Genomic DNA, 25,470 nt, shown 5'->3' with positions numbered 1-25,470 from the left:
TCATGAAGTTCCAAGACTAAGGAGGAGGCAATCTAATGCGAAGACAGACACTTGAGGGCAACCCCAGTGGCTCAGTGGTTTAGGGCTGCTCTCAGCCCGGGGCGTGATCCTGGAGACTGGGGATCGAGTCCCATATCGGGCTCTGTGCATAGAGCCTGCTTCTCCCTCTGCCTGTGCCTGTGCCTCTCTCTCTCTGTCTCTCATGATTAAATAAATAAAATCTTAAAAAAAAAAAAAAAGGCAGACACTTGAAACTTAATGAGAACCCTGGATGTTCTAGGTGTTCCCCTGTCACATACAACTGCTGCTATATCATGGTGTGTCTTTGGTGTCCTCATCTGCCAAACAAGAAAGTTAGAAAAAGTATTTATTTATTTATTTATTTATTTATTTATTTATTTATTGAATGGGGAGGAGGAGCAGAGGGAAAGAGAGAGAGAGAATCTCCAATAGATTCTCTGCTAAGAAAAAAAAAAAAAAGATTCTCTGGTAAGTGTGGAACCTGATGTGGGGCTAGATCTTGCAACCCTGAGAACATGACGTGAGGCTGAAATCCAGAGTTGAATGCTCAACTGGCTGAGCTGCATAAAATAATACCTTTTGTTTGTAATACAGTTTTAATCAGACAAAAATATATTCACATCTGAAGATCTCCTTTTGAATAGTTGGACAGTTATGTCAAGATTAGTTATGTAAGAGCCAGTAAATCCACTTGCAATCAATTTTTTTCTACAGATATAAACATATGTTTGCAAAGATGTTTATATACCTGCAGACATGGAAGCATTGTTTGTGATAGCATAAGGTTGAAAACAATCTACACATGCACCAATAAGGAGCTGCTTAAGAAGCCATGACCCTTATGCTTAAGAAATGTGGTGTATTGGGGGATCCCTGGGTGGCGCAGCGGTTTGGCGCCTGCCTTTGGCCCAGGGCGCGATCCTGGAGGCCCGGGATCGAGTCCCACGTCGGGCTCCCGGTGCATGGAGCCTGCTTCTCCCTCTGCCTGTGTCTCTGCCTCTCTCTCTCTCTCTCTGTGACTATCATAAATAAATAAAAATTAAAAAAAAAAAAAAAGAAATCTGGTGTATTGATACAGACATGAATGGGGCTTTTCTTTTTTTTTTTTTTGATTTTTATTTATTTATGATAGTCACAGAGAGAGAGAGAGAGAGGCAGAGACACAGGCAGAGGGAGAAGCAGGCTCCATGCACCGGGAGCCCGACGTGGGACTCGATCCCGGGCCTCCAGGATCGCGCCCTGGGCCAAAGGCAGGCGCCAAACCGCTGCGCCACCCAGGGATCCCGAATGGGGCTTTTCTAAGGATGGTGAGGGAACTATGTTCAAGATGAATTACTAAGTGAAAATAACAAAGTTCAGAAAAGAACATGTAGGGTATTCTATGATTGATTTTTTTTTAGAAAGTATAGACACACAGGTGTTCCATGTTTATAATATCTCTAATAAGTTACCTAATACTATGGTAATCTGATTGCCCCAGGGAATAGAACAGAAACCAAGGATGGTGACAGGTGGCTGAGTTTTTACTGTGTGCTGCTTTAGATCTTTAAAAATGTGTACCATGTGCATCCACTAGTTATTTTTAAAAAAGAGCTAATAAGAACAAATATTCAGTGTTTGGTACTTACCAGGCATTACTCTCATGCCTACAGATACTAATTCAGTGAATCTTTATAATAGCCAGATGAGATTAGAACTATTACTATCACACCATTTAGCAGATAAGAAAAATGAGGCAAGAGAAAGTTAAGCCAGTTGTCTAAGATCACACAGATGAGGAGGGGCTTATAAGCACTGGGCCCGTGTGCAAAGCTCTCTGTCTAAGGTTTTAGAACACTTTCCCAGATGTTATGTATATATCTTATATACACAGGCTTGCTGAAATCTGGCTTTGGTAGGACCATTCCTTCCCACTCTGCATTCAGTCAAATAATAATATTACATGTGGCTCTGCCCACCGCAAGGCTTAGTGGTAGCCATTTGGCTTATCTAAGAACAGCTAAACCCACACAAGGATGCCTCTGTCTCTGGTCCAACTCTGCCGTACATGGAGACTCAGTGTCCCCTCATTTAGTTAAAAGCTCAACTGTTACTGTCTGTGCATCATTGTAATCCATGTGGTCCCTTTCAAATACTGTTCTGTTTTTTTTTTTTTTTCCTTTTAAGATTTCATGTATTTACTTGGCAGAGGGAGAGAGAAAGAAAGTGCTCATGTAGGCAGAGTAGCAGGAAGAGGGAGAGGGAGAAGCAGGCTCTCCACTGAGCAGAGAGCCTGATGCGGGGCTCCATCCCAGGATGCTGGGATTATGACCTGAGCAGAAGGCAGATGCTTCACTAACTGAGCCACCCAGGTGCCCCCAAATACTGTCCTTGTCTCACAAATTTGCATGCTTTTAAAAATTGAACCCAACTTTTTCTAAAACATTATCCCAAATATATATTAGTCTGAACATGGAATCTAGATGACCCACTTTCTCAGAAACAAATACACTTCCTATTTAGTCATAAATACAATTCTAATTAAAAGCCAATTCTCCACTCCCCCAAATCAGTACTTCATTCTTTCTCAATACCACCATTAAAGAGAATTTCCCATTATTTACAGATACATGACTCACAGCATTAATAGAATTTTAAAAATTGATTTGTTTTTTTTTTTTTTTAGCTAATGGGGACAGAACATGGTGCATTTAACAATGGTAAGCAAATGAGTTGAAGTGGAAGGAGGAATAAATTATTTAACCTTTAGGAAAGGTGTATTTCTCTTTTGTCCTTTGTAGTCTCTCAGGAACTGATTTAACTGGAGACTGTTTCTCCAGGATCTTTAATTGCTTGCCACCCATTGCTTCAGGTTTGAGTTGTATCTGCCAGTCAGCTTTTAAATTCTATGCTGCTTCTCTCCTGAGTGTGCAAGAGCACTTTGGCTCTGAGTTCTCACCTTTGCTGGCTTGTAGCTCACTTTGTCATTAAAAACAAAACAAAACAGACTTGAAGCTAACACCCCTCAGGTATGAGTACGAGTTCATGCCCCCTTCGGTGGGCTGGTCAGGTGATGGTGGTGGTGGTGGCAAGAAAAGTTAGACTGTGTTTTTGAGGCTGAGTGAATAGAAAGAAGAAAAGTTCATAACCCTGAGGTTTGCCTCTCCTTCCAGAAATTAACTTGAAGTCTTTTGACATATTGCATTCAGTTGTGGGAACAAATCTGCCTGTAAATATTTGGGAGGGTAGACCAGAAGTCTATTTGTTTGTTTCAAATAAGCCTTGTAGAATTCTATTTTCTTCAGAAGAGCCTGGAAAAGCCAGTTTCTTCCCATTGCCTTCGATTCCATTTAAAGTATTTCATGAAATGTAGAGCTCTTGAAGGGATTTATTCTTTTACCAGCCTTGGTGTTTGGAAGTTCCTGCTATGAGCAGTGAGGTTTTGGATCTCATATCAAAGGGTTTAAAGTTAATGATTTTAAGTATGGTTGGATTTTATTGCTCCTCTGGTGGGCTAAAAACTTTAGCCACTCTTTGACCTCTGCTCAGTCAATTCAATTCCATCTAATGCTCTGTGACTAATATGGTGGATATTTAATCTACTTTGCTGCTGAAATTACTTTTAGAGTCACTTTTTTTTTCCTTGAAAAACTTCCTCCTGAGAGAAATTGCTTATCGTAAGCTCTAAATATGTTGCATATTACAGAATACATTTTTAAAAGCTTTTCTTCCAGAGACAATTAAACCTTATCACTTATTTTGCTATCACATTACAAATGAGACAGGAAAAGTGATATTATTCTAGAAGTAAAAGTAGAATCAAAAGGAAGAATGACCTGAAACTGCCCTGATCCTGGTATTAATGTAGATTCATAAGCAGTCATGTCTTAGCCAAATATTTCCTGCAATGTAATTAAATTGGAAGACAAAAATCAATGAATCACAGGGTTATGCATTCAAGTAGGTTCCTTTTGTCTCTTTCCTTGTTAAGAACACGTGTGGCTGCTTTTCAAGGCTAATTTAGAAGTAAACATGGTCTATGTGTTCAATAGGCAAGATGGTGACTGTCTCGGACACTTGGGAAGGTGTGGCCCAAATATAGTCTGAATGGATAAAAAGACCTGACATTCTTCCCAGGATCAGAGAAACTGGGTCTAATCTTTCCCTTGTTCCTTTTTTTTTTTTTTCCCTTGTTCCTAATTAGTGGTGTGACCTCAAGGCCACCCTTTTAAACCTGTGTCTTTGACTAGAGGATTTACAAAGTGTCTTTAGGGCTAACCATCTAGAGTTAGCTGAGACCAAAGCCGTGGTCACCTGTACCTGAACTCTGACAAAGGCACCTGGGGTAGTCATTTAGGACAACCAGTTTCAGTGTGAGGTAAGCAGAGTCCTTTCCTTCCCACCATCAATCACATTAAATATAAAAGTCTCTTCCCAGGGAAATTTGCATTTAGACAGGGATCAGAGACTTAAACTAAAGAGGTAGCCAACCAAGGTGGAAAAGGCCCTGGGGCTCTAGAGATAAATTTCCAATCCTGGTTTTACCATCCATTCATTTGGTATTGTCACTTCTCTGAACTTCAGTTTCTTTTCCAAATGAGAGGAGTGACTTGTAAAAACCTCTAATTATCCTTCTAATTCTACAAATGTGGCCACCTAGAAATTAAGACCTTCTGCAAAGTGTCAGAAATCAAGGCCAGTTGCCTCCCAAGGCTAGTCCTAGCCCTATGCTTCCACCCCAGTGACCTTAGCTATAATGGTCAAGCATCATCCAGAAGTGGGTGATACAGTGACATGAGATCTAGATTCAGATAAGCCAGCCACAGGCAAAGTTTTGTGCTTCAGTTTCTTGAACTATAAAATGAGGATAATAGTGCTTATCTCATTAAGGAGTTGTGTTAAGAAATGAAATCTAGACTATGTTCAGCATGGAAGATACTTGAAAATGTCAGTTTACCTTTGCCTATCTCTCTATCCTCCACCACTATGTTATACCTTCTATGATTGTCTTCCAAAAAAGTAAGACAAAGATGGATTGCAATAAATTTTGAGTTCCTGGCACTTTTACCTCCCTTCCATGTGCATTCCATTCACGAAAGCCATGTAACTTTTCAGTTTCTAAAACAAAAAGCAGTTGATGTGAAACTGCACAGTGGACTTGCCCTCTTGGACTTCTACAATTGCCAAGAGGCTGACTGTCCTGGCTGACTTGGCTCCAATAGGGGGATGAGAGACTCAAGGAACAGAGCTGCCCTGCTGACCTTCAAACTCTTGAGTAAGAAATAAATGATAATTGTTTTTTGCCACTGAAATTTTGTGGGTGTTTGTTATGGAGCATTATTGTGGCAATTGTCGCCTAAGTAGCCCTAGGCAAGTGGTAGCAGAAAATAATGGTGATCTCAGGGTTCACTAACATATATTTGAGTACTTATTATTTTCTAGCTTCTGAGCTAAAGTACTTTACATATCTTATGCCATTGAACTTTCACAGGAACCCTATGAGATAAATCCTGCTGTTATCTCCCCATTTTATCAATGAGGAACCAGAGGAGAGAGAGGTTATATAACTTATACTAAAGCACACAGCTAAGGAGAGGCTAAGCATGGATTTGAATGTAGGTAATCTGGTTGGGGTTCAAAAAGATCTTTTTGTCTTGACTGTAGTCATCTTTCTTTCATCATCATTATCACCATCAATAATAATAATAATAATAATATAATAGCAATAAAAACAATAGTAATAACTGCTATTACTATTTACTGAGTGTGTACAATGAATAATGAATTGGGCTAGATTTCCTACATAGTGTGGTAGACAGCTCACAATAATCCTGATGTACTGGTCTTCATACTCTTGTGTAATTCCCTCCTCTTAATGTGGCCTAGACCTAGTGACTTACGTCTAACAACTAACATATGGCAAAAATGACAAGATGTTACTTCTGAGATTGTGAGTAGGCTGTGATTTTTGTCTAACTTGTACTCTTTCTATGTTCTTTTGAGTCCTTTTGGATTTATTGTTCTAATGAAGCCAACTACCATGTTGTGAGATGCTCTGTGCAGAGGCTCAAGTGACAAGAAACTGATGCAGGACTCTGGCAAATAGCTCTTGAGGGACTAAGGGCTTGGTCCGACAAACTACAAGGAACTGAATCCTACCAACAGCCATGGGAATGGGCTAGGAAGTAGATTACTCCCAATGGAGCCTTGAGAGTGTTGCAGCTCCAATCAACACCTTGACTGTAGGCTGTGAGGAACCCAGAACCAGAGAGCTCAGTGAACCATACATGTTTGTGGATTTCTGACCCCGCAGAAATGTGAGAAAATAAATGTTCTTGTTTTAGGCACTAAATTTTGGGATAATTTGTTGTGCAACAACTGATAACTAACTCACTATGACATTCTATCTATGCTCCATCACAATTTTGGATCTCCATTTTAGAAATGGGGAAATAATCTTGGAGTCAGCTTGCATATGCGAAATTAAAATATTTAGAAACTAGTCTAGGAATGAGGCTCTGATAGGATCTCAATGTTGATCCTAATTCCTGCTGTGATGCATGGTGCTGTGGGCTGGGGGTGCCTTGAAGTGCCCAGGCAGGGCAGAGAGAAGAATTTCAACCAACTTCTCTGTCACAATAAATCTCCTTCCAGAGCCATCTTATTCTAGTGATGGAAATCATTATTATGAGTTATTCTTTCAAATTAAAATATTATAGGTCCCACCTATGAGATCCATTATTTGGTCTGAAGTGTCAGCAGCATGTTATAGCAGGTGCTGGCATACAATCATGTTGTGAATTAGTACATCGATCCCCTTGGAGGAGGCTGAGGATACCAGGCAGGGAAACAAGCACAGGCAGATCTGAGTTCCTGACCACACTTTGCAAATGACCAGCAAGCTGTGTAATTTTGGACAAATTGCTAAACTTTTCTGAACTTCAGTGTTCTTATCTTTGAAACTGTAATAATGCCTTCTTCAAAGGTAGTTGTCAAAAACGAATAGGGTATGCAGAGTGCCTGGCTCCTAGCAAGTACTCATCATGTGTCAGCTGATATTAACACAATTTGATAAGGGATAGTAGGGCAATGTTTTCTTGAACTTCCCCCTCCCAATTATATTTCAACTATCTCATGAACAAAAGAATTGTTATCTTTTCCCACCCCTTTCTTGATGGCACAGCTTTTGCCTGAGTATATACTGGAAATAGATTTTGGGTGTTGCAGAGAAAAATTGGAGATATAATCCTACCCAGATGATGACCCCGATATATGGTTATGGTTTGGATGGTGTATTTGTCAAATGAGCTAAGTGTTATAACAAGCAACTGCAAAGTCTCCATGGCTTCATACAAAATAATTGTTTTTTTTCTTCATACAAAATAATTGTAAGCAAGTTGTGCCTTGCTCACCTTACAGTATAATGAAGTCAATGGGGAAGCTCTATTCTGTTTAGTCAGTCGCAGACTTCTTTTTGAGTCTTTACCCTGATCTGGGTCTCTGTCCTTTATATCCAGTGGGCAAGAGGTAGCATGGAAGATTCTGCAGGAAGTTTTCATGGGCCACATCTACTCAGGGTGAATATCACTCCTATCCTCAGGCTATTGCCCACAATTTAGTCACATCTCCTCCCCTCTGGCAACATGTATTCTAGCTCGGTGCCCAAGGAAGAAAGGAAGCTGGTTTAGTGAACCTATAGCAGTATCTGCCATCATAATTACAGACTGGGGTCACTAGCACACATATCTGTGTGGGATATGCAGGGTCGGGGGGAGGTGCAAAAAGGTCTTGGGGGACCAGAGTGGGTATACTCATCTTAGAAGGGCATTCTTATGTGGACTGGTTACCAGTCTTTCCAGTTTTTAAAGCAAATGGGAATCTGGATTTTTATGTGAAAATGGCTGATTTTAAATTGTTAATTGAAGTCCATTTTTTAAAAAAGTGTGCAATCCTAAAGCATGCATCTGTAGGTCCTGTTTGATGTGTAAATTGCTAACTTGTGTTCTCTGGTCTAGACACTCTGAGGGAATGAGTTTTCAGGAGGTAGAGACATGGATGCTTGGTGTTTTCAGAGGTAATGAGGGTCAGGGAATAGTCTAGGATGGTATTTGGGTTCCCTTACAGACAAAAAGAAAGTTTGTGGGTTCTGTGAGTGGTGAAGATTGTAGTATCCCAGAGGTAGAAGGATATTTGCGAGGCATGGGACCTGTCAAAGGGCAAAGCATTAAGTATCTGCCTTGGCCTGAAGCTGACAGCTTCCCTACTAAGCCACATCAGTGGACGGATGGTAGCTGGCCAGGACCAAGTTATCTTGTTCCCCATTTATCTCAGAGTCTGTTACAGTGCCTGACACACAGTTTAAGTACTCAACACATATCTGTTGAATTAATGAATGATTGACTTGAACGGAATGAATAAATGGATGCAGCCTGCAAGGCAACAATGGGTATCAAGATAGTGATACATAAACACGTGTGCTCACCTGGGAGTTTACGTAAGCTCCCTAGGACACTGATAAGGTCCCAGGAGGGGAAAAAGGGTTTCTTTTTAATTTTGAATGTGGGAATGTGAATCATATTTCACTTGATTTAGAGAATAAAGAAATGCAGGGTTTTTTTTTGTTTGTTTGTTTGTTTGTTTGTTTTCATTCTGAGTTTTGGAATGTAATTCAGAGCTGTCATTAATATGAAGGTTTTGGAGATGGTGGAATTTCCCAGTGAGGCATCAGGTCAGAGGAGCAGTGACCTGAAGGCGGGCAAGAGGAAGAGGCTGAGAGCATGGAGGAGAAAACTGGCCCAATGTACTGTGAAGAGGAGCTGCAGAACAACTCCAAGCACAAACCACCAGCACTGTCAGTGGCAACACACCTTTGTCTTGTTAAGCTCTTGCAAAATTCACCACGTTATCTGCTTCATGGACCTCTTTGTCAAAGAATCACGCCGAGTTTTACCTAAATAAAGGAGATACACATTCAGTCAGCTGATTTATTTTTTAATATTTTATTTATTTATTTATGAAAGAGAGAGAGAACAAGTAGGGGGAGGGTCACAGGGAGAGGGAGAAGCAGACTTCCTGCTGAGCAGGGAGCCCGATGTGGGACTTGATCCCAGGACCCTGTGATCATGACCTGAGCTGAAGGCAGACACTTAATCTCTTAGCCACCTGATTTATTTTTCTTTTCTTTTTTTAAATTTAAATTTTATTTGCAACATCAGCCACCTGATTTAAATTGCACCTGTGTATCAATCCCTCTCTGTGAAATAGTAAGATGGTGAGTTACTTAGCTTCTGTGGTTCAAGTGTGTTTGGGTTTCCTGATCTGTACAATAATGGCAGCATGGTGCCTACCACGTAAGTTTGTTGTGAGCAAGAAACGAACCACTAGTCAATAGTATCATCTTATCAGTGAGGCCTTTCCTGAGCAGTCACTACAAAAATAGTAACCTCATCCCAAGACAGCTTCTCCTCTTTTCTCCGCTTCATTTTACAGAAGAGCTTTGGTGTGCTCAGGTCCCCCACAACTGAAACATAAGGCCCAGGAAGGAGAAAACTCTATCTATGTTGTCCAAAAGAATAGTTCCAGAACCTACAACATTGCTCAGCACATAATAGGTGCTCAATAAAAGTTACTGGTGTGGGGGAAACAATAGTCTTTTCAACAAATGATTCTGGGACTATTGGGTCTCCACATGCAAAAGAATAAATGTGAACATCTGTTTCACATTATATACAAAAATGAACTGAAAATAATTAAAATTCTCAATGTAAAAACTAAAATGATACAACTTTTAGGAAAAAAATCTTTGTGACTTTTGTGATGTAGGGTAAGGTGATAGTTTCATATATATGACACCAAAAGAATAGGCAACCAAATTAAAAACAGATATAAATAAGACTTCAACAAAGTTAAAATCTTTTATGCTTCAAAAGACATCATCGAGAAAATGAGAAGATAACCCACAAAATGGGAGAAATATTTGGAAATCATATATCTGATAAGGGTCTAGTATCCAGAATATATAAAGAATCCATAATAAAAAAATATAAAAAGACAAATATCTTAATTGGAAAATGGGCAATGTGTTTCAATAGACATTCCTCCAGAAAAAGATATACAAATGCCCAAAAAGCATATGAAAATATACTCGATACCATTAATTGTTGGGAAACGCAAATCAAAACTTGAACAAGGTATCACTTTATATTCACTAGAATAGCTATAATAAAATAATAATAATAAATACTAGTTGGAATGTAAAATGGTGCAGACACTTTGAAAAACAGGCTAGGTCTCTAAATGTTCACTCAAGAAAATAAAAAATTTATGTTCACATGAAAACTTGTATGTGAACATTCATGGCAGAATTATATACAATAGCCAAAAAGTGAGACCAGTTCAAGCTTCCATTAACTGATGAATGGCACGCAAAATTTTGACTATCCACATAATGGAATATTATTCAGCAATGAAAAAGAAAGAAGAACTGAAATATGCTACAAAGGGGATAAATATTTCTTTTTTTTTAAAGATTTTATTTATTTATTCATGAGAGACACACAGAAAGAGGCAGAGACATAGGCAGAGGGAGAAGCAGTTCCCTGTGGGGGAGCCTGATGTGGGACTCAATCCCAGGACCCCGGGATCATGACCTGAGCCAAAGGAAGATGCTCAACCACTGAGCCACCCGGGTGCCCCAGGGATAAGTCTTGACAACATTTTACAATGTGAAAGAATCTAGACAGGTGACATGTTGGGGGGCATACGAGCTCTGGAGTGGGAAGATCAGAATTCAGGTTCTGCTTCTATTATATGTATAAAAGTGGTAGAATTGTTTAATTTTTCTAAGCCTGTTTCCCCCTTTAAAAATAATACATGATTTTCTTCTACTGTTCAATGAGTGAGACAGTATACACTGAGGACTTTCAGCTGCAAGTGATAGATATCCCATTCACATCAGATTGAGTACAAAAAGGGATTTCTTGGCTGGTAATAAAATTCCAGGGACAGGTAGGCTGCAGGTATGAGTGGATAAGGGAGCTCAGGTGATATAATCTTAGCTCCTATTTACTCTGTCAACCCTCCACTGTACTTTACCCTGCATTGGCCCCACCCAGAAGCAGAATCTGTCTGGTGGTGATATGATGGTGCCAAGAGCCACTGTAGGTTCACATGCTAACTTCTCAGCAGCCTCTGGGAGGGGGAAGGGGACAGGACAGGAAGAGATTTCATTATCCTGTCTCAGAGCTCTGTGAAGAAGAGCATCCCTTTACCTAGCAAGGTCTGAACTGATTGGAAATTACTGAGACTCTTACTTCCTAAACCTACTCTGTGGCTAAAGGGATGTAATATGCCACTTGGTAGACCTAAGCCAGGCACCCAGTTCTCTTCATGAAGTATGAATGAGGGAGGGTGGCTCCCCATTGAAAATTGGGGTAACTTTAACTAAAAGAAGAGGTATGGATAACAAGTAGGGGGCAAGGACACCTGGGTGGTTCAGTGGTTGAGTGTCTGCCTTCAGCTCAGGACGTGATTCTGGGGTCCTGGGATCGAGTCCCACATCAGGCTCCTTGCAGGGAGTCGGCTTCTCCCTCTGCCTATGTCTCTGTCTCTGTCTCTCTCTCTCTCTCTCTGTCTCTCATGAATAAATAAATAAAATCTTAAAAAAAAACAAGTAGGGGGAAATAGTACATATTCTCTATAGCACTGTTTTTCAGACGTTTCAATTATCACCTAAATTAGAAATCACATTTTACATGAAGATCTGGCATATACATAAGTATTTTTTTAAATAGTAAGATGACTATACACCTTGCTCTTTTCCTTTAAAACATTCCAAGTTTTCCAAATTTAGCAAAATCACCGTGACTTCTTTTAACTCAAGTATAATTAACTTACAGTGTTATATTAGTTTCAAGTGTAAAATACAATGATTCAACAATTCCATTTACATATGTATTTATATACACATGAAACAAGTTTCATGATTGATAACCAACCTTACTGTGGACAATGGACTCAGGTATTTTCTAGTTCATTCTAATCTGTTTTGTTCAATCTTCTACTACATTAAAAAATGTAGCTTATTACAGTAATTTGATTTTATAATTCATAAATTTAAACCCCAGTTTAAGGGATGCCTGGGTCACTTACTAGTTGAACATCTGCCGTGGCTTAGGTCATGATTCCGGGGTCCTAGGACTGAGTCCCACAGGAAGCCCTGTAGGGAGCCTACTTTTCCTTCTGCCTATGTCTCTGCCTCTCTCTGTGTGTCTCTCATGAATAAATAAACACAATTCAAAAAAATTAAATAAACCCCAGCTAAAAAAACCCACTTCTTCATAGGAAACACATTTAGAAGTACACTATAAATCATAAAGCGCTATTTATGTATGTATGTATGTATGTATGTATTTATTTATTTATTTATTTAGAATGTGCATGTGATCAGGGCAGGGGAGGGGCAGAGGGCAAGGGAGAGAGAAAGAATCTTAAGCAGACTCCGCACTCAGTGGGAGCTCCAGGTGGGGCCCAATCTCATGACCCTGAGATCATGGACCTGAGCTGAAATCACTGAATAAGCCACCTGGCACAACTGTATAGCCTTTTTAATCCTTAACACAATACTGTATATTAATATTAAGATGAGACCAATGCCCCCTTAATTTTGAAAACAGAGTATAAGAAGATGCAAGCACTACTGATTTGCAACTAAAAATTGTTGGTGCCCCAGGCAGGATATGTGGATTGACCAAAGTGCTGTTGGTCTGCTGAGTGAAGTGCAGTTCAAACACAAGCAAGAGTAAATGGAACCACCTGTAGATCTTCCCAGATAATCAGATGGTTGCTATGAGTTGGATAAGGCAGAAAAAAAATCCAGGCTAGAAATGGATAAATGACTTACTGCAGTGACTTGCAACATGAGAACAAAAATGAGGTAGTTGAGGAAATTTGGGCTGAAGCAAAGGCCAAAGCCCATAATACTGTCTTACTTGGCATGCCTGGGACCTGGATAATGACTATAACTCAGGCTTAAGGTTTGCCAGTAAGTAAAATGCATCCAAAATAACAATGGCTTAAGCAAGATAGAACTTAATTATTTTGCCCTTACATAAATGTATGGAGGCAGACAGTCCAGACCTAGTGTGGGATTCTTCCCCATGAAGCCTTCAGGGACTTAGGATTCTTCCCACTTAGAATGCTTATGCTTAGAATAAGCCCGTGTTCTTGTGGTCCTGGATGATGGATAGAACTTTAGGCATCAAAACTGCAGTTCAGGGGGCCCCTGGGTGGCTCAGTTGGTTAAGCATCCAACTCTTGATTTCAGCTCAGGTCATGATCTTGGGGTCATGAGGTGGAGCTCCACGTAGGGCTCTGTGCTCAGCACAGAGTCTCCTTGATATTCTCTCTCTCCCTCTTCTCCTGCATGCTCTCTCAATAAACAAACAAACTAACAAACAAACAAACAAACAAGCAAACACTAACTAACTAAATAAAATCTTAAAAAAATGCAGTTCAGGTGGCAGATAAAGGGGGCAAGAGAGGAGAAAAGATAAAGCAGATGGTCATACCAGTCCACTTTTAAGAAAATTCCCCTGTACATGCCCTGGCACTTTATACCTCGTTGGCTAGAATGTGGTCATAAGGCCGCATCTAGCTGCAAGGGAGCCTGGAAAAAGTGCCCAGCTTAAAACAAGAGATTTGTTTTTACTCTGTGTTAATTAGCTTTTCCTGCAAAACAATTCATCCCCTAATTAAACAGCTTCAATAACAATAATTTTATTTAGCACTCAATCTCTGGGTCAGCCATGTGATTCTTTTGCTCTGGCCAAGTGTGACTAGCTATAGTTGGCAGGATGGCTTTACACACATATGTGGTGTGGCATCAGCTTTGTTCATCTTCACATGTGTTCTCATCTCAAGCAGGCTACTAGGACTCATTCTATGGTGGTATTAAGGTTACTTCAACAGTAAAAGGGGGCAAACTTCAATGTGAAAGCATTTTCAAGCCTCTACTTGAGTCATAGTTGCTAAAGTTCCATTGCCCAAAGTGACTAACTCTGATTCAGAGGAAGAGAAGTTACACTCCACTTCTGGATTGGAAAGGAAGAATCTGTGGCTATTTATTGTGATCTGCACAGAAAGAGAGGAGAATGGATATTGTGGGACAACCACCAATCTCTCATTTTATCATGAGAAATACTACACTACCCCCTCAATGTCTATTGTTTGAGACTGGTTATGACTAACTTCCTGCATTCCATCTTCACCTGGGTGTGTCTTAAGATGTCTAAAATTCAACATATTCCAAACATAACTTATAATTTATCTCCCACACATAACAAAACAAAGCTTGTCCTCCTACAGTATATGACACAATAACCCTTCCAGTTAGTTACTCAATACAAATAGCTGGAAGTCCTCTTTGTCAACTCCTTCTCTATTACTTTCTCATATTCAAACTATAGCCAAGTTCTGTTGGTTTCATTTCCTAAATATCTCTGGAATCCACCTACATGTCTTGATCTCCACTGACACTATCTAAGTCCAAGGGACCAGGCATCCATTCTTGCCTCCTCCAAGCTGTTTTTCATATTACAGCTAAAGTGATGAAAATATAAATTTCATCATGTTACTCTCTAGTTTACAAGCTTTCACTGGTCCTTGTATTCTTGGGATGGAAATAAATACTTTACACATGGCCTGCAAGATCCTGCATGATCTTGGCTCCTACTATTCTCTCTCTCTCTCTCCTCACTGCAGTATATAGCTTCAGAGGAAGGCAGAATAATGTAGTTTTAAAGCAATTCATAACCCAAGATGACCAATTGCTCCTCAGGCCACCAACACCATCATTCTTAATGTTATCAGCTTGATATGCCACAGGCTCATCATAGGTCGTTTTTTATGGGAAACTGGAACGTCTGTCTGTTGTTCCTCTTCTTTCTCTGGCCAAAGAAGATAAAGTCAGAAGGTATGTCGGGGGTTCCTATCTATGATTGGAAGTAATAGTGAATAAAAGTGGCTACATTGGTCTGAACTTACATGGAAGCCTTGAAAGGTGCAAGGTGTCCCACTTGGAAGGTCCAGCACAGAATCACTTAGATAGGCTAGTCAGAGCTGAAGTTCAAGTGAGGGAAACCATGATCTATTTCTAAGATAGAGATTGGGATGGAAGATAAATGCTGGGCCAAAACACAGGTAAACTGGCTTAGAGGAGACTGGGGAGGGCCAACTGGGTAATTTGCTGAAAAGACAGTGTGTTCAGTTAGTAAGGGACTTTTCTTGTGCTGGCAGATTTCTTTGCAAATTTCCTTCTTTGATATCTTGCTTTTTGGGTATTTTGGAAACTAATGTTCAACGAAATCAAGTATCTTCCCAGTTCTAATCTAATTCATCTTGCCTGGGGCAGTCTGTAGGACTAACCAGCAACTTCATTTCCTCAGGACTTAACTCTGTTCCTTCAGGCATTAGCTGGTGTATCCACTTCAGAAATGTCCCTCACCTGTTCTAAGGGGAACAGACTCCTTACCTTCTCTCTTCAGTGACCTTCATATTTGAACAAATTGCCAGGAAAACAGATCAGATTCATAACTGTATCCAAAGGTGCTAGAACCTGAACAAGAAACTCAATCTTATTTAACAGCACATTTGACAGTAACTCAGATGAAATTACTGATGCTTAGCAACCATAAGAAAATCAAAACCCTAGGGAAACAGTAGTTGGTAAAATCAGGAACTAAAGGCAAGTTGAGTTTGTACAAAGGATTGAAAATCTGAAGGATGGTATAGGAGCCTCACTACACTGGAAAGCCAAATGAACAAAGACATAATAGTAATGTGAAAGCTGTGTAGCCTCACATTTTATAGAAACCTCACAACTGGGCATCATTGAGATGCTCTTGCCAAGAAGATAGGTATCAATTCAGGCTGCCTTTCTAGGAATGCATCCTTCAAAGTGAGGAACATGGGAGCCTTTTCCTATCTTAAAGTAGTCTGAAAATGAAAAACCTGAGAGACTCATTTTGTTAAGGAGACTGGTCTAGTGTCCTGATTGCAGGGGAAGTGAAGGGGAAAATGGTGGTGTTCATGCTAGAATACTGATATTCACTTCCATGTCACGATTTTATTTCCTTGAGGCTAAATGTATTTGATTATTTACAATCAATTACTAAGAACCTATATGTCAATCTAGAATTCAGTCAACAATAAAATGTCAGATGTAAATTGTTGACATCTGAAGAATATCTGCACTTGGTAATTCATGAAACTCTACTTTGAGGAGCAAAGGGGCTTTGCAAGCAGGACAATCAAATTTACATGATTCAAAGGATCTAGGTCTATTCTTTACTTGAAGAGATGCCATTTTTTCCTTTACTCAATGCACTTGTGAAGGGCAAAAGACCACTTTTTTCTTGAATTCCCAACTTGTGACTTTTTAATCTCTTTCTTTGTGGAGTCTCCATCCTACCAGTGATGTTCATGGGACCTTTGACCTTGTTGTGCCTGGGCTTTCGTTCTGTTACCACGATTCTCCATGTAAATTCATCAACATTTTTGCACTCTCCATGTCTCATATAACCCCAACAGGGTAACGCCAGAGAAAACAAGAATTCAGAGACAATACATAGTGTATCAGGTGGAGTTCTTGACTGCAAGCAAAATAAACCACTTCTGGCTAACTGAAACAAGAATATACTGGAATATCAGGAAGCTCAGAAACCATTGTGAAGCCCAGAGTCCTGCCTGGCTCCTTAACACTACTGGCACTGAGAGTCAACTACAGTACCTTTTTGCTGCTCCTGAGTGAGTACTCCCCCCTACACTTCTGCAATCCAGGTAAGAGGATCAGTTTGGAAAGTCCTATCGGGTACTCACACTTCAGTTACCAGCAGATAGGGAGAGAGTACATGTAACCTGTTTGTCTCCTGAGAAGGTAGCAGGATAGGTTTCCTGCCAATGAGCTATACATAATGAGGACTGTCCCTGAATAGGAAAGGAGCACCAGAAGAGGACTTCAGATATTCTTTGCATTGATTTTGGTCTTTCTGTGCCTCACATCCATTTGGGATTTGTCTTCAAATGGCCTAGGAACCAAAGCTGTCCCAAAGTCTGAGAAAAGACTAGATCATAGTGTTAAGTATGTCCAACTGTGAAGGATAGTAGGATTCTAGGGTGAATCATTCCAGGAACTTTTTAGAAAATTGCTGTTCTTTATCCAACAAAATCTCCTTGTGTTTCTTTGCCTTTCTCCTTTAGTGGAGCTACTGAAAGTTGCACTTCAGCTCACTTCCTCTCACATGAATAGCATGAAGCATTTTCAGCTTAACCCCAAAGTCTAAATATCAGAAAGTGTATTTCTGAGCCATCTGATATATAATGTTTCATTGATAGTTGCATATCCTTAAGGAAGCTGTCTTTTGATTTATTGTTGCTGCTATCATGCCTATTTTATTGTGTATATTTATTGTAGGCTGTGACAATCCTTTGTAAAAATATAGGATAATAAATAAATAAGGCAATAGCCAACAAGTGGCTTAGTAGCAGACTAGCTAACTAATTACCTAAAGGAGCAAAAACAAAATATACATAGTAATTTAAGTTCTGGCTTGTCATAAAGCAGGTCTGACCATACTCACCTAGAGTCTTGTCTGTTTCCAACAATAACTGACCAGCTGTAAATGGTCTGTTATTCTTGCTTCCTCATGCTCTGGGATTCAGGTAGATAGTCTGACTGCATCCCCTTGTCTCTCCCACAAGTCTGGCCATCATGACTAGGTATGCCTTCCCAGCTTAGAGAAGAACACTTTCTGTGTTCTATTATCTATAGTCAGGCCCTTTGGTGGCCAGAATGGTTTAATCCTTGAAGCCTCTGAATATATTACCATATTCATAACAAAATAGACTTTGCTGATGAAATGATGGTTTCAAGTTTAAAATTAAAATATTGCTCTCGATTATCTAGATAGGCCCCATCTCATCAAATGAATCCTTAAAAGCAGAGAACTTTCTCCAACCAGAGAAAGTGAGATGCTGCAGAATGAAAAGTTAGATTTCCAGAGAGGTCATTGCTGACTCTGAGAAGAAGGGGCCCCAGGACAAGGTCCAGAGCAATATTTCAGCTCCCAGTCCATAGCCAGCCAGGAATTGGAGTCCTCAGTCTTACAACTGTAGGAAGCTGGAGTCTTTCAGCAACCTGGATGGGCTTAAAGCCAATTTTCAGAGCCTGCTGATAAGGGTTTTGACAGTAGATGCCTTGATGTTGGCCTGAGAGATCAAGAGCAACCAGCCAATTTCACATGGACTGTGAGATAATAAATGGTGTTGTTTTCAGCCGTTAAATTTGTGATATTTTGTTATGGCAGCAATAGAAAACTAAAATGAGGCTCCTTTGGAACCGCTTTCTGATAGGGTTTTAAAAGCCTATAAGGTCTTTGGAGATAGGAGAATGTTCTAAGCACAACCTCCTCTGTTAGAATCCAGTTGAGATGGCTTCTCAGACTCTGGGTAGGGTGTTATGTGTCATGAAGCAAGCAGTAAGCTTGGGGTGGACCCAAAACCAGTTGGGAATCTCCTCATTTTCCCATCACCCTCAGCTGGGTCACATCAAGCTTTCAGTATTGTACCAGGAACACAGCAGACATTTGTTAGCTGTTGCACAACGTGCAAAGGTGTCACCCAGGTAGAGAGTGAATGCCAGTCTTTGGAAAAGAGTGGCAAGAAAGCTTCCTCACAGATAAAAATCTGTGTAGACAGCATTCCCAATGTGATGAGGAGTTTCCCCCAAAATTTAGATCAATGAATTTAAAGGTAGGACACATTAAAAAGATGAAAGTTTGAATAGTAATAGTGACCAATGTTGGCTGCTAAGAAGGTTAAGACATTTTTTTTTTTCAGTAGAGCCTCAGCAGCAGTTACATTACCTGGCATTAAGGCAGCTCCCACTTTCAAGTATGGACTTACTGTCTTAAAAAGCAGTAACCTAGAGTATCACCTTTATGAAGCACCTGGATTAAAAGTACTTAGAAGTTGCAAAGTTACTCTTCACAAAGCATCAAATGGATTCCCCTTATTTTTTAAATAAGAATAATCTGTAGACTGCGTAGTAGCCATTTTCATTAAGTAGACAACTTAAAAAAAAAAGAAAGAGAAGGAAAGAAAAAGCTTTGAAAACTTTACTCACAATATCTTTTCATTCTTTCTTTGATGTATTTGGAGTGAGGAGAATACATTAGTGCCTTTTAGCTTGGCAGCCAACTCTCTCAAATGTAAGTAAATGGAAAAGAACTGACTGGAGTGTTTACTTCATTTTCAGAATTCTAATGTCAAGATCGTTTCCTCAAAGGATGAAAAAAAGTAGAAATGGTGCTGAAGTTTCAACAATGCCTTTCTTTCTTGGGAGTAGTCAACTTTAATGAAATAGATGCTGTCATGTGGGAGATTTTCTCAGGAACAGCAGAAACTGCCAGTCCTTTGACCACACAGCCCAGTGGCAGGATGGTGGCTAAGCTGGTAGCTTGCAGTCTTTCTGGAGACAGGCATCAGGGAAAAGTAACAGAAAAAAGTTAGTCTTGACACTATAGCAAACACTACATAGTCTTCAATAAACCATTCCTTGTCTTGGTGGAGTGCTAGATATCTACCCCCAAATACTCTTCTCTTCTCTCTCAGAAACAGTTTCTGATAGCACAGGACCTCCTACTTGAGATGAGATTTATCTGCCTTTTGGATTGTTAGATGTGGCCAATAAGACATAAGTGAATGTAATGCGTGCTCCTTCCGGGTCATGACCTTAAAGCACGGAAATGGGCTCTTGGATTCTCTCAGGAAAGACATGGGCTATGTTCATAGTAGTGACCCAGCTGCCTTTCACCCAGATGATGACACTTGAGAGGACTATGGTAAAGTTGGAAGCGCTGGAGGCCATGAGTGAATTCTGAGGAGGCCCTACCATCTAAATTTCCAACCTCCAGAGTTATGTGAGAGAGGAATCAACTTGCATGTTATTCAAACCACTATGTTACAGTATCTCCTTGTTTTCACAGCTTAGCCGTTATTCATCTACCATCCCTTCCTCTGTACCCAGAGTGTTTTTGCTGCTCAATGCTCATTGCAGTGCCCTTACTGGATCTATATGTTTTTGCTAAGTTATTAATTTAAAAATGATTACACTTCTGTTAACATGCCAAGCACCATTTTCTGCTCTGAAAATAGTCATGCCAACCACTCCTGCACACTCATGAGTTCCATGAGCCATTCTCCTAGGGTTAGTCAGCCTTCACATTGCAAGTTGTTTTGATAACCCTCTGCTAATAAGTGTCTGCCCCCTCTGTGAAAGCTAGTGGATCCTGACATTGGCTTTCAAGACACTGACTTCACCCCTAGATAACAAGGCTTATGGTGGGGGGGTTGGAAAGTGTGGCAAGACAGGTGGGTCCCTTATTGTATATCTCAAAATGCTGTGCCCAAAGCTGTTGTTACCCTCAAGATTGGAATTGTTTTGACCAATTGTTTTAATCCCTCTGGTGTATCACAAGAGATATACAGATTTTGAGGAAATCTTAAGATTTTGGCAGTCTTTATCCATTAATTGGAAGCAACATGTTGCTTTCTATTAAACAACTCAAATTTGACTTAAAATATTTTTTAAAAAGGGATTATTACAGTTAATAAAAACCTAAGTGAATGCTTTCTTCAGCTTCCTCAGGCCTGGTGGAGTTGAGAAATATAGATGATCCTTAAGATAGACTCAAACTTTTAAATGATAGGATGCCTACCTTCCACAAAATGCTGTTTTATGATTTTAAAGTCTTATATGGCAGGATGTATAAATAAAGCTCAATTATGATAAAAAGAATTGTTTCTAAACCTAGCTATGTAAAGGTTTTAAACGTTTAAGAATTCCTGGTATTAAAAAAAATCTGTCTTAAGAAGAGAGATGGCTACTCACATTTCAAAAGCTTTCAGTTTGAAATTTCTTCCATAGGCAGCTTATGCTGTGTTTCAATAACATTTGACTTATAAAAGTAAATTGATAAAAGTTTTTGATGACTCCTGGGAATGTACACAGATACAGACTGTCCCCTAGAATGGAGGGTGCAAAATCTTCCTTCTATAAATAACTGCTTAACACCTTACAGGCACACACACCCACACACAATCTTATAGATATGTAGCTTGTTCACACAAAATTCTGCAGGGAAATGGAAGCTTTTCCTACCAAGCTGCTGTAAACAGTGGCAAATCAGAAGTGGTAGACAGACATTGTGGCACTCTTCACACAGCGATATGAGAATTCATTTACTTGTTAGAGGTTTGTGTATATTAATTTCAAACTTACTTTAAGGAAAATACACTTAAAATATTTAAACTATCAATCACTCAACAAATATTTAACTGGATACTACTAAATGCTGTATTATTCTATTTGGTGAGCCTTCAGATATGAACCAGACTTATCTTAATCCTAGATCAGTAAAACTTCTTTTTTTGTAAGTCACCTGGAGGGCACAACAAATAACAACCATAACAAAAAGAAATCAGCCAGAAATATATCATCTTCGGTGCACAAAAAATATTGTTTCAAGATAGCTAGGTGTGTGTGCTTTCCTACCCTAATCCCTGAACATCTCTACACCTGTCCTTTTTCATCAGCCAATGCTGGTCATCTTCTTGTTACCTGCTTTCTCTCCACTGAAATAGTAATCTAAAATAGAAAACAGGGGCACCCCGGGTGGCTCAGTGGTTTAGCGCCGCCTTTGGCCCAAGGCCTGATCCTGGAGACCCGAGATCGAGTTCCATGTCGGGCTCCCTACATGAGCCTGCTTCTCCCTCTGCTTCTCCCTCTGCCTCTCTCTCTCTCTCTCTCTCTCTGTCTCTCATGAATAAATAAATAAAATCTTTTAAAAAAATAAAATAGAAAACAGAAGTTAGTACCAATGATGAGATGACCAGTTGGGGGACTGGATTTCAGTTATGCTCTTCATGGATAAGTGTCTTGGTTTGGTACCATGTTGGAACATTTGGACAATCACCTGGTCTTGGGTGAGCTAACTGTGAGGGTCATTCTAGTCTGGCTAGAGGTATGGGGCTTGGGAGTCAGGTGCAGGGGGGCTGAAGAGAGCACGCAAGCCAAACCTGCTTTGGTGTCTTTGGGATCAAGTCCATTTATCTAGAGAAGTAAAGAAGAAAATCAGAAGCCCAGCAACTTTAGAAAAATACCCATGAATCAAAGGTGGCAGAACAAAAATTCCCTGAGTGAAGCTAATATGTGCAATAGGTGGGGAGGTAGCAACAAGTCTCAAAAGTGCCATGAGTCCCCATCCCCTGCCCCCAGCTGCAAGCACATGGTCAAGTCTATATCTGGTGCTAACATTTTCTATTCACGTATATGGGCTTTAACCCAACCTTCAGTGAGCTTTTCAAAACAGCCTACTTGTTAGCATGTGGATGTTTCTTCTATGGAATCTGTAAAGAGCTGCCAAAAGTAAAACTACTATCAGGTGAGTTATATGCTCTTGGGAATCATAACATATCAAGAGATGAGGTTTTATTGATGGAAGTTAGTAAACAGTAGGTCATGTGGAGAAAGGAGAGCTGCTACAGGCACAGTTGGTGAGACCTATTTTTGCATTGACCAGGAGGGGGGGTGTTTCTAATTCTACACACCTGATCTTGTTTTTAAGATCCAGACTGAGGACGAGGTTAGTGCTACATCAGGCTAAGCCAAGAGCTCTTTTCAGCCGGCATGTTAGGAAGCACAGGGGATAAAGTAGCATCTCTTCTTGTTTTGTTGCTGCTGGTGAAATTGTGTGACAGTGGTTATTTTGGTTATGCAGCTGATTTGGTAGGTGTGGCGGAGGAGAGAGAGAGGAAAGAGAGAGAGAGAGATTCCATGATTACTTTCCTACCATCTCTTAGAGGAAGTCTCTGCCATATTCAAAGATACCTCTGCTTATAAGACTGGCTGAAGGCTGGTTGGAGGAATATAAATGCCTATTGTCCTTCTCTATGGCAGATGCTTTATTTGCAGCCAGCAGCCCATCAGGCCCTGTCACATCAGACATGGTTATCACACATATTATGTATCCTGGAACTTGGTGAGCACGAATTCCACTCAATTTAACTGTGTTACTCTGGAATACAATTTCTCCTGACCTAGAGGAAAAAGTGTATTCATGAATCTGTTGATTTGAATCTATCACAGGAACATCATAAACCAAATATTCCTCACATTAATTAAAGAATGTAATGACTCCCATCACCATCCTAATGGTAAAAAGCGCAAGAAATTTGTTTCAAAAAGAAAAAAAAGAAATTTGTTTCAAGTCAACATAGGTGATTTGTTTTCAAGCTGAATCATGTGATTTTAATTATTACTTTAGTGAGAATGTAGTATATGCACACACATACACGTATGTACATATATACATGTGTTAGTCATTATGCAAATATGAAAAATTACATCGTATTTTATTCTGTGTTTCTCATACTAGTTAATATAGATCATTCCTTATTGGTGCATAGTAACCTGTCCCCAAACTTGGGGACTTAAGGTAAGGACAATTATGATGTCTCGTGATTTCGTGAGTTGATGAGGCATTTCTTCTGAGCACAGTATCACCTGGGTGGTTAGATGGTTAGAGGCTCCAGATAGCTAGGGGTTAGTGCTGGCTGGGGTTTCACCTGCAGGCTGTTGACCGGGATCTCATTTCTTCTCTAAGCACATAAATAGGCTGTTTGGGCTTCCTCATGGTATGGTCGTCTAAGGATAGTCAACTTCTTACATGGAAGCTGGCTTCTAAGCCTGTTCAGTGTGCTCAGTATATGATACAGGATGCAATTTGAGGATGCAGAATTGAAGGATCCACAGATATCAGCATTTTGGAGAAAGAAAAGAACTTTTAAATCATCTAGTTAAACTTTCTTCTTTTCAGATGAGAGAACTAACTAACTTATTACTTGGTGTTATCTCCACTAGACTAAATGTCATTGGCCTTGTTTCAATGGCACTACTAGGTAACCATTTTGCATTGATTCAGTTCCTGCTGACATCAGACATCTGAAATCAAAGTAGTTGAACAGTAAGCAATTGGTCATGCACCAATCAAGGAGCATGTTCACATTCTGATCATTGCTTTGGGATGTGGCTGATGATCTAGCATCTAAATTGAAATTACTACAAATGAAAACTCTGACTCCAGTGTCAAATAATCAAGATACACTTGATACTTGTGGGAGTTTCCACAAGTTTCCAGGGAGAATCAAAATCAACATGTTGAAGAGATCTTGCTGTAGGTTAAGGAGGGGAAGATCATCTCCAGGGAGGACTGGAGGACTTTGCCCAACTGAACCAAAAAAAATACGCATTTTAAAAATCCTAATAGATTTTACTTTCCTCAGATATTCTGTTTCCATTGACAATGTTGGGGGTGAATATAACATTGTCTAAAAGTAAATTGATCTTTATATTACTTATTTAATTTATACGAGTTCATTTCAACCTGTCTTCTGTTTGGTGATCCTCAATGTGCTAGACGGTTTACAGACACGAAGAAAAAAGACGTTTATGTCTCACCATAAGGATTAGTTAAATTAATTATGATACATCCACAGGATTCACCATATAGTGATTGCGACAGAAGTTATAAGAGAATATTTTTAACAGCTTTACTGAAGCGTAACTGATATATAGAAAACTGTGCTGATTTAATGTATACAATTTGACATATGGATATATGCATATACTTGTGAAGCCATCATCATAATCAAAGGAATAAACACATATAGGAAAACATTTAACGTAGCAGAGAGAGATGCTCAGGGTAACTAAGTGAACATAAAAAGTGCTAAGGGCCATAAGACATGAACAAATGCACGGTATAGTCCAATGTCTTGAAAAACAATCTTTGTGCATAGCAAAGAATGAGAAATGTTAACAAGTTGTTTCTGTTTCCTAGTCAATTCTCCTGGGTTCCCCAGGAGAATAACTTTCTCCTATATTTTTCAAATTTTCTACAATCAATAGATATTACATGTTTGTAAACATAGAAAGGAAATAAAAATTATTGAAAACCACAGAAGGGGAGTGCCTGGATGGCTTATAGTCGGTCGTGGGATCGAGTCCCACGTTGTGGAACCTGCTTCAGATTCTCTCTCTCCCTCTGCTCTTCCCCCTCCTCCCTACCCTTTCTCTCTCTCTCCTAAAAAAAAAAAAAAAAAAAAAGGCTAGCTACATCTGTCTTCTATCTTTGTCTGCTTAGCTATCTACTTTTCAATTTAAAATTGTTCTATGCAGTCACCTAACAATTTTACATTTACAAAGAAATATATCGTAAGCCAGGAAACTTCTAGTACTATGCATGTCATTAAATTCGACTAAAGGACAAAAGCTGATGTATCTGAGTCTGCTGGAAGCTTTTCCATGATAAGGGTGTGGGTCCACACAAAACACCTAATTCTGACCTTTGCCTG

This window comes from Canis lupus, chromosome 3 (assembly GCF_011100685.1).
Source record: "Canis lupus familiaris isolate Mischka breed German Shepherd chromosome 3, alternate assembly UU_Cfam_GSD_1.0, whole genome shotgun sequence".
Lineage (NCBI taxonomy): Eukaryota > Metazoa > Chordata > Mammalia > Carnivora > Canidae > Canis > Canis lupus.
Note: the sequence above shows the minus strand (reverse complement) of the source record.